The sequence below is a fragment of the Oncorhynchus clarkii genome, chromosome 15 (genome assembly GCF_045791955.1).
Source record: "Oncorhynchus clarkii lewisi isolate Uvic-CL-2024 chromosome 15, UVic_Ocla_1.0, whole genome shotgun sequence".
Lineage (NCBI taxonomy): Eukaryota > Metazoa > Chordata > Actinopteri > Salmoniformes > Salmonidae > Oncorhynchus > Oncorhynchus clarkii.
Genome location: NC_092161.1, coordinates 7,947,343 through 7,957,675, shown reverse-complemented (window position 1 = coordinate 7,957,675; position 10,333 = coordinate 7,947,343).

Here is a 10,333-nt window from a genome sequence, read left to right as displayed (position 1 = left end):
CTGATCTAAGGAACCCATCCGTCTGAATAAAGATTAAGCTGTCTTTGGTGGCCACTTGATTGAGAAGTCAATGACCAAACTATTCAATATGCTTCCATTGTGGTGATAGTTTCTCTGTGAGTGAATCAGAATATTTGGCAGTGTCATATCTGGACTGAGCTAGACCCCAGAGGATAACCACGTGAACCATGTTGGACTGCATATATCTGTGTAAATCACGTGTAAACATTGCTGGGTTGATGCTGAGGGGGAAAAAACACTCAGGGCCAATCAGTTAAAAGTCTGTGAACACGTCTCACAGAAATGAGTGGATTTATTTGTGCTTTCCCATGCAAAACGGTGCACGCATTGAGCAAAAACCATTGCTACAATTTGAAAAGATGATCCAAGGTCAGTTCCAAATACTTGCATCCAAGTGAAAGCAGTGAGACAAAGTAATTGTGAAACTGAATATGAGTGAAGTCAGACCACATTCACCATCTGTTAAATGGCCACTGACTCATACCACATTCACCATCTGTTAAATGGCCACTGACTCATACCACATTCACCATCTGTTAAATGGCCACTGACTCATACCACATTCACCATCTGTTAAATGTCCACTGACTCAGACCACATTCACCATCTGTTAAATGGCCACTGACTCAGACCACATTCACCATCTGTTAAATGTCCACTGACTCAGACCACATTCACCATCTGTTAAATGGCCACTGACTCAGACCACATTCACCATCTGTTAAATGTCCACTGACTCATACCACATTCACCATCTGTTAAATGTCCACTGACTCATACCACATTCACCATCTGTTAAATGGCCACTGACTCAGACCACATTCACCATCTGTTAAATGTCCACTGACTCATACCACATTCACCATCTGTTAAATGTCCACTGACTCATACCACATTCACCATCTGTTAAATGGCCACTGACTCATACCACATTCACCATCTGTTAAATGGCCACTGACTCATACCACATTCACAATCTGTTAAATGGCCACTGACTAGGTTATCCTTCACTGACACAGGAACCCCGCTGGTCACAAACTGGTTGAATCAAAAGTTGTTTCCACGTAATTTCTCAACGTATTGTGACATGGAATCTACGTGGAAAATACAATGGATTTGAAGAAAGTAATCAACTTAAACTGTTGATTTGAGTTATGAAGACAATACAAAAAAAGACAAATGGGAGGAGAGGAGATAAACTAACATAATCATGCATCAGTCGTGGCCTGGGTTTAGTGGTGTGGATCGCCGCCTAGCTGTGTCTCTCTCTGTCTGTGACGGCAGAGGTGATGGGCCATTAGAGACAGAAGACTGGAGACTGGAGAGGGGAGACTGGAGAGGGGAGACTGGAGACTGGAGAGGGGAGACTGGAGAGGGGAGACTGGAGACTGGAGACTGGAGAGCGGAGACTGGAGAGGGGAGACTGGAGAGGGGAGACTGGAGACGGGAGACTGGAGAGGGGAGAGGGGAGACTGCAGACGGGAGACTGGAGAAGGGAGACTGGAGAGGGGAGAGGGGAGACTGGAGACTGGAGACTGGAGAGGGGAGACTGGAGAGGGGAGAGGGGAGAGGGGAGACTGGAGACTAGAGAGGGGAGACTGGAGACTGGAGACTGGAGAGGGGAGACTGGAGACTGGAGAGGGGAGACTGGAGAGGGGAGACTGGAGACTAGAGAGGGGAGACTGGAGAGGGGAGACTGGAAAGGGGAGACGGGAGAGGGGAGACGGAATACAGGAGACTGGAGACTGGAGACTGGAGAGGGGAGACTGAAGACTGGAGACTGGAGACTGGAGAGGGGAGACTGGAGACTGGAGCGGGGAGACTGGAGACTGGAGAGGGGAGACTGGAGACTGGAGAGGGGAGACTGGAGACTGGAGAGAGGAGACTGGAGACTGGAGACTGGAGACTGGAGAGGGGAGACTGGAGAGGGGACACTGGAAAGGGGAGGCGGGAGAGGGGAGACGGAATACAGGAGACTGGAGACGGGAGACTGGAGAGGGGAGACTGGAGACAGGAGACTGGAGAGGGGAGACGGGAGACTGGAGACTGGAGAGGGGAGACTGGAGACTGGAGACTGGAGAGGGGAGACTGGAGAGGGGAGACAGGAGACTGGAGACTGGAGACTGGAGACTGGAGACTGGAGACAGGAGACTGGAGACTGGAGACTGGAGAGGGGAGACTGGAGACTGGAGAGGGGAGACTGGAGACTGGAGACTGGAGACTGGAGAGGGGAGACGGGAGAAAGGAGACAGGAGACTGGAGACTGGAGACTGGAGACTGGAGACTGGAAAGGGGAGACTGGAAATGGGAGACTGGAGAGGGGAGACTGGAGAGGGGAGACTGCAGACTGGAGAAAGGAGAAAGGAGACAGGAAACAGGAGACAGGAGACAGGAGACAGGAGACAGGAGAAAGGAGACAGGAGACAGGAGAAAGGAGACAGGAGACAGGAGACAGGAGACAGGAGAAAGGAGACAGGAGACAGGAGACAGGAGACAGGAGAAAGGAGACAGGAGAGGAGAGACAGGAGAAAGGAGACAGGAGAAAGGAGACAGGAGAGGAGAGACAGGAGAAAGGAGACAGGAGAAAGGAGAGGAGAGACAGGAGAAAGGAGACAGGAGAAAGGAGACAGGAGAAAGGAGACAGGAGAAAGGAGACAGGAGAGGAGAGACAGGAGAAAGGAGACAGGAGAAAGGAGAGGAGAGACAGGAGACAGGAGACTGAAGATGGGAGAAAGGAGACAGGAGACAGGAGAGGTGAGATGGGAGAAAGGAGACAGGAGACAGGAGAGGTGAGATGGGAGAAAGGAGAAAGGAGACAGGAGACAGCTTGCAGCTCTGTTTCGCCTCATTTCCATCATCATTCTAGAGCTGCAGCTGTGATCATAAGGCGTTCTATAGCTTCAGCTGTGATCATAAGGCGTTCTATAGCTTCAGCTGTGAACATACAGTGTTCTATAGCTTCAGCTGTGATCATAATGCGTTCTATAGCTTCAGCTGTGATCATACGGTGTTCTATAGCTTCAGCTGTGATCATAAGGCGTTCTATAGCTTCAGCTGTGACAATATTGTGCAGTGGGTGACACGTCAGGGAAAAACATGATTCTATTACTCTGTTAGTATCCAGGCATAGTCTCCTACTGGCAAGCACAGGGTGGGATGTGCTGCTAAATAGGAGACTGGAGGGTTACTAAACATTGGACCAAATTTAGAAAGATTCAAACAAATTCCATTTCCCTCTTCAGTCTGTCTGTACTATTCAGCGTACGGCTAAACTGATAACAAACTAATGTCATAAACAAGTTAGAAGAAGATTAAAAAAAAAGATAGCAACACGTGCATTGAAGGCAGGAAATGAAACAGGAAGTTAGATATACAGTACACTTTTCAATACTCTCCCTTTACAGTAGCGGTCTATTGGTAAAATCACTGGGGAAGCAACGACAGAGGAAAAGCCATATTATAACCTGCTAGTTCGTATGCCTTCGGGAACAGTGTTATATAGGCCTAAGGACGAGAAAATAAGAAGACACAAATTGAACCACACCTTTGTTTCATCACAAAACAGGAGCGCAACCAGTGTCTGGTGAAGTCCACAAAACAGGAGCGTGACCAGTGTCTGGTGAAGTCCACAAAACAGGAGCACAACCGGTGTCTGGTGAAGTCCACAAAACAGGAGCACAACCAGTGTCTGGTGAAGTCCACAAAACAGGAGCACAACCAGTGTCTGGTGAAGTCCACAAAACAGGAGCGCAACCAGTGTCTGGTGAAGTCCACAAAACAGGAGCACAACCAGTGTCTGGTGAAGTCCACAAAACAGGAGCGCAACCAGTGTCTGGTGAAGTCCACAAAACAGGAGCACAACCGGTGTCTGGTGAAGTCCACAAAACAGGAGCACAACCAGTGTCTGGTGAAGTCCACAAAACAGGAGCGCAACCAGTGTCTGGTGAAGTCCACAAAACAGGAGCACAACCGGTGTCTGGTGAAGTCCACAAAACAGGAGCGCAACCAGTGTCTGGTGAAGTCCACAAAACAGGAGCACAACCGGTGTCTGGTGAAGTCCACAAAACAGGAGCACAACCGGTGTCTGGTGAAGTCCACAAAACATGAGCACAACCGGTGTCTGGTGAAGTCCACAAAACATGAGCACAACCAGTGTCTGGTGAAGTCCACAAAACAGGAGCGCAACCGGTGTCTGGTGAAGTCCACAAAACAGGAGCACAACCGGTGTCTGGTGAAGTCCACAAAACAGGAGCACAACCAGTGTCTGGTGAAGTCCACAAAACAGGAGCACAACCGGTGTCTGGTGAAGTCCACAAAACAGGAGCACAACCAGTGTCTGGTGAAGTCCACAAAACAGGAGCACAACCGGTGTCTGGTGAAGTCCACAAAACAGGAGCACAACCGGTGTCTGGTGAAGTCCACAAAACAAGAGCGCAACCGGTGTCTGGTGAAGTCCACAAAACAGGAGCGCAACCAGTGTCTGGTGAAGTCCACAAAACAGGAGCACAACCAGTGTCTGGTGAAGTCCACAAAACAGGAGCACAACCGGTGTCTGGTGAAGTCCACAAAACATGTGGCATGTAACAAACAGTTACATTTTTATTTGTTTTTATCACATTCACTACATCTACAATACAAAATGTATAATGCCACCATACAACAATATTATAATGTACAGTCCCAGTCAAAGGTTTGGACACACCTACTCATTCAAGGGTTTTTCTTTATTTTTACTATTTTCTACATTGTAGAATAATAGTGAAGACATCAAAACTATGAAATAACACACATGGAATCATGTAGTAACCAAAAATGTTTAAAAATCCAAATCTATTTTATATTTGAGGTTATTCAAAATAGCCACCAACTTTCTTTGATGACAGCTTTGCAAACTCTTGGCATTCTCTCAACCAGCTTCACCTAGAATGCTTCTCCAACAGTCTTGAAGGAGTTCCCACATATGCTGAGCACTTGTTGGCTGCTTTTCCTTCACTCTGCGGTCCAACTCATCCCAAACCATCTCAATTGGGTTGAGGTCGGGTAATTGTGGAGGCCAGGACATCTGATGCAGCACTCCATCACTCTCCTTCTTGGTCAAATAGCCCTTACACAGCCTGGAGGTGTGTTGGGTCATTGTCCGGTTGAAAAACAAATTATTGTCCCTCTAAGCGCAAACCAGATGGGATGGCGTATTGCTGCAGAATGCTGTGGTAGCCATGCTGGTTAAGTGTGCCTTAAATTCTAAATAAATCACAGAAATTGTCACCAGCAAAGCACCCCCACACCATCACACCTCCTCCTCCATGCTTCGTGGTGGAAAACAGTCTATGTTTTGGGTGACTGGAGTATCTGACAATTTTATGGGCTTTCCTCTGACACTGCCTATTATATAGGTAATGGATTGCAGGAAGCTTGGCCCCAGTGATGTACTGGGCAGTACGCACTACCCTCTGTAGCGCCTCATGGTCAGATGCTGAGCAGTTGCCATACCAGGCGGTGATGCAACCGGTCAGGATGCTCTCAATGGTGCAGCTGTAGAACTTTTTGAGGATCTCTAGTGGCATGTCTTGTGGGGTTAGCATGGATGCCTGAGCTGTGTGCTAGTAGTTTAAACAGACAGCTCATTGCATTCAGCTTGTCACCACTTCATACAAAAACAAACAGTGATGAAGTCAATCTCTCTTCCACTTTGAGTAATGAGTGATTGACATGTACAGTTGAAGTCGGAAGTTAACATACACTTAAGTTGGAGTTAGGGCTAGGCGTCTCCTCAGAGGGACACCTGTCGACAACTTCTGGTGAAATTGGAGGGTGCGCAATTCAAATAAATAATCATTAAAATTATGGATATTAAACATTTAGGAACATAAAAGTGTCTTATTTCGGGTTAAAAGCTTAAAATCTTGTTCATCTAACTGCATTGTCCGATTTACAATAGGCTTTACAGTTAAAGTATGCCATGCGATTGTTAGAAGACGGTGCCCCACATCAAAACATTTTTCAACCATCACAGGCTTCATAAAATCACAAATAGCGATTAAATATTCACTTACTTTTTGAAAATCTTCCTCTGATTTGTCATCCAAAGGGTCCCAGCTATAACATGTAGTGTCGTTTTGTTAGATAAAATCCTTCTTTATATCCCAAAAAGTCAGTTTAGTTGGCGCCATCGATTTGAGTAATCCACTCTTTAAACATGCAGAGAAAGGAATTTTAAAAACTACTGCTAAACTTTGTTAAAAACCTCTTACTTCTACCCCCTCCTTTTTCGAACATTCTGTTAAAAATCGCGCAACTTTTCAGCGTCCTGCTACTCATGCCAGGAATATAGTATATGCATATGATTAGTATGTGTGGATAGAAAACACTCTGAAGTTTCTAAAACTGGTTAAATCACGGCTGTGACTATAACAGATCGTGTGTTTCATTGAAAAACGCAAGAAAAACTGCTCTCTGAAAGCTAAAAATAATTTCCATAAGTCACTTTCATGGGTTGTTAAAAGAGGACAAAATTTAATATCGACCTGCATGCAATTCATACAAATTCCACACGATGTCGCCATTGTCGTAATTTTCAATTGAATTTTTTGTTGGAAAATCCAACTATCTGGATTCCGTTTCTTCCAGTCTCCACCAGGATGCTGTGAATGTGGACATTGGCAGCCATTGATTTGCAGACGAGGAGCTATTGAATATACATCGCCCTGTAATCATTTTGATAGATTATAAACGTTTACTAATACCTAAAGTTGGATTACAAAAGGATTTTGAAGTGTTTTGTGAAAGTTTATCATCGACTTTTTTAATTTTAAAAAATGACGCAGCGTTTAAAAACAATGTTTTTTTCTGAATGACACAGCTTCCATAGAAAGCTATTTTGGGTATATATGGACCGATTTAAACGAAAAAAAGACCCAATATTGATGTTTATGGGGCATATAGGAGTGCCAAGAAAGAAGCTCGTCAAAGGTAATGAATGTTTTATATTTTATTTCTGCGTTTTGTGCAGCACCGGATAAGCAAAGTCTTTGTTTACGTCGCATTCAGGCATTTTGAGGTGTTGCATGCTATCAGATAATAGCTTCTCATGCTTTCGCCGAAAAGCATTTTAAAAATCTGACTTGTTGGCTAGGTTCACAACGAGTGTAGCTTTAATTCAATACCCTGCTTGTGAATTTTGATCAAGGTTTGAGTTTTAACGAGTACATTTAGCATTTAGCGTAGCGCATTTGCATTTCCAGGTGCCTAGTTGAGACATATGCGTCTCAAGTAGAATCAAGAAGTTAAAACAAGTCAAAATAAGTTTCTATTTCATTCTCAGGTACCCTCAAATGTAATTAAACTATACTATTTCATATGGAAAGAAGTATGTTCAATAGAAAAGCAAAATAAGCAGGTGCGCATCTTCTTTGTCGCGATCGCACAGACTGATTTCCGACTCCCAGTACCAAAACTGAAAATTCCTCATCGTTTGGGAAGAAACAAGCCTGTAACCTTTAATAAAGACTGTTGGCATCTAGTGGAAGTCACAGGAATTGCAGTCTGGGAGCTGGAATTGCATATGACATATAGCTTTCCATTGTTAGTGCATGGCCTCTCAAAAATAAAGAAAAATAGACCCTAGCCTGAGGAAGTTAAAACTCATTTTTCAACCACTCCACAAATTTCTTGTTAAAAAACTACAGTTTTGGAAAGTCGGTTAGGACATCTACTTTGTGCATGACACAAGTAATTTTTCCAACAATTGTTTACAGACAGATTATTTCACTTATAATTCACTGTATCACAATTCCAGTGGGTCTGTGCCTTTAAACAGCTTGGGAAATTCCAGAAAATTATGTCATGGCTTTAGAAGCTTCTGATAGGCTAATTGATATAATTTGAGTCATTTGGAGGTGTACCTGTGGATGTCTATCAAGGCCTACCTTCAAACTCAGTGCCTCTTTGCTTGACATCATAGGAAAATCAAAAGAAATCAGCCAAGACCTCAGAAAGCAAATTGTAGACCTCCACAAGTCTGGTTCATCCTTGGGAGCAATTTACAAACGCCTGAAGGTACCACTTGTATCTGTACAAGCAATAGTACGCAAGTATAAACACCATGGGACCACGCAGCCGTAATACAGCTCAGAAAGGAGACGCGTTCTGTCTCCTAGAGATGAAGTACTTTGGTACGAAAAGTGCCAATCAATCCCAGAACAACAGCAAAGGACCTTGTGAAGATGCTGGAGACACAAGTATCTATATCCACAGTAAAATGAATCCTATATCGACATAACCTGAAAGGCCACTCAGCAAGGAAGAAGTCACTGCTCCTGAACTGCCATGAAAAAGACAGACAGTGGTTTGCAACTGCACATGGGGACAAAGATGGTACTTTTTAGAGAAATGTCCTCTGGTCTGATGAATCAAAAATAGAACTGCTTGGCCATAATGACCATCGTTATGTTTGGAGGAAAAGGGGGAGGCTTGCAACCCGAAGAACACCATCCCATGTAGAGCAATGACACATACATTTTTTCAGCAGCAGACTATAATCGATAATGTCAAAAGTCGCACTGAAGTCTAACAAGACAGACCCCACAATATTGTTATCATCAATTTCTCTCAGCCAATAATTTGTGTAAGTGCTGTGCTTGTTGAATGTCCTTCCCTACAAGAGTGCTGAAAGTCTGTTGTCAATTTGTTTACTGTAAAATAGCATTGAATCTGGTCAAACACATTTTTTTCCAAAAGTTTACTAAGGGTTGGTAACAGGCTGATTTGTCTGCTATTTGAGATAGTACAGTAAAGGGGACTTTACTATTCTTGGGTAACGGAATGACTTTTGCTTCCCTCCAGGCCTGAGGGCACACACTTTCTAGTAGGCTTAAATTGAAGATATGGCAAATAGGAGTGGCAATATCGTCCGCAATTATCCTCAGCAATTTTCCATCCAGGTTGTCAGACCACGGTGGCTTGTCATTGTTTTTCACCTCTTTCCTAACTCACTTTACGGAATTCAAAAGTACAATTCTTGTCTCTCATAATTTGGTCAGATATACTTGGATGTGTACTGTAGTGTCAGCATTTGTTGCTGGCATGTCATGCCTGAGTTTGATCATATTGCCAATGAAAAAATCTTTATAGTAGTCTGCAATATCAGTGGGTCTTGTGATGAATGAGATATCTGATTCAACGAATGATGGAGCCAAGTTTGCCTTTTTGCCCAAAATGTAATTTAAGGTGCTCCAAAGCTTTTTACTATCATTCTTTCTATAATTAATTTTTGTTTCATAGTATAGTTTCTTATTCTTTTTATTCAGTTTAGTCACATGATTTCTCAATTTGCAGTACGTTTGCCAATTGGTTGTGCTGCCAGACTTATTTGCCATTCCTTTTGCCTCTTCCCTCTCAACCATACAATTGTTTAATTCCTCATCAATCCAAGGGGATTTAACCGTTTTTACAGTCATTTTCTTATTGGGTGCATGCTTATTAGTAACTCAAGTGCAGCATCTGGTTGCTCCTCATTACAAACCACAGACCAGCAAATATTCTTTACATCAACAACATAAGAATCCCTACAAACTTGTTGCATGACCTCTTATACACTATATTAGGCCCAGTGTTAGGATCTTTGGTTCTCCTAGATATTGTGATCACTACATCCAATAGATTTGGATACATTAGTAAAGATGTGATCAATATATGTTAATGATTTAATTCCTGTTCTGTTTGTGGTAGGTTGAATGATAACCTGAACCAGGTTGCAGGCACTGGTTAGAGTTGGAAGCTTTTTCTTGAGTGGGGAAGGTTGATGAAAGCCAGTCAATATATAAATCACCCGGGGCCTCCCGGGTGACAGTGGTCTAAGGCAGTGCGGGTTTGAGTCCAGGCTCTGTCGTGACCGGGAGGCCCATGGGGTGGCGCACAATTGACCCAGCGTTGTCCGGGTTAGGGAGGGTTTGGCCGGCAGGGATATCCTTGTCTCATCGCACTCTAGCGACTCCTGTGGCAGGCCGGGCGCAATGCACGCTGACCAGGTCGCCAGGTGTACAGTGTTTCCTCCGACACATTGTTGTGGCTGGCTTCCAGGTTGGATGGGCATTGTGTCAAGAAGCAGTGCGGCTTGGTTGGGTTGTGTTTCGGAGGATGCATGCCTCTCCTGAGTCCGTACGGGAGTTGCAGCGATGAGACAAGCCTGTAACTACCACCAATTGATATCACAGACATTATCAAGTATTTCACACGTTATCCAGTTACTGACTGTTAGCACTTGGTGGTCTATAGCAGCTTCCCAGTATACTTCAACAGTATTTAACATGAGATC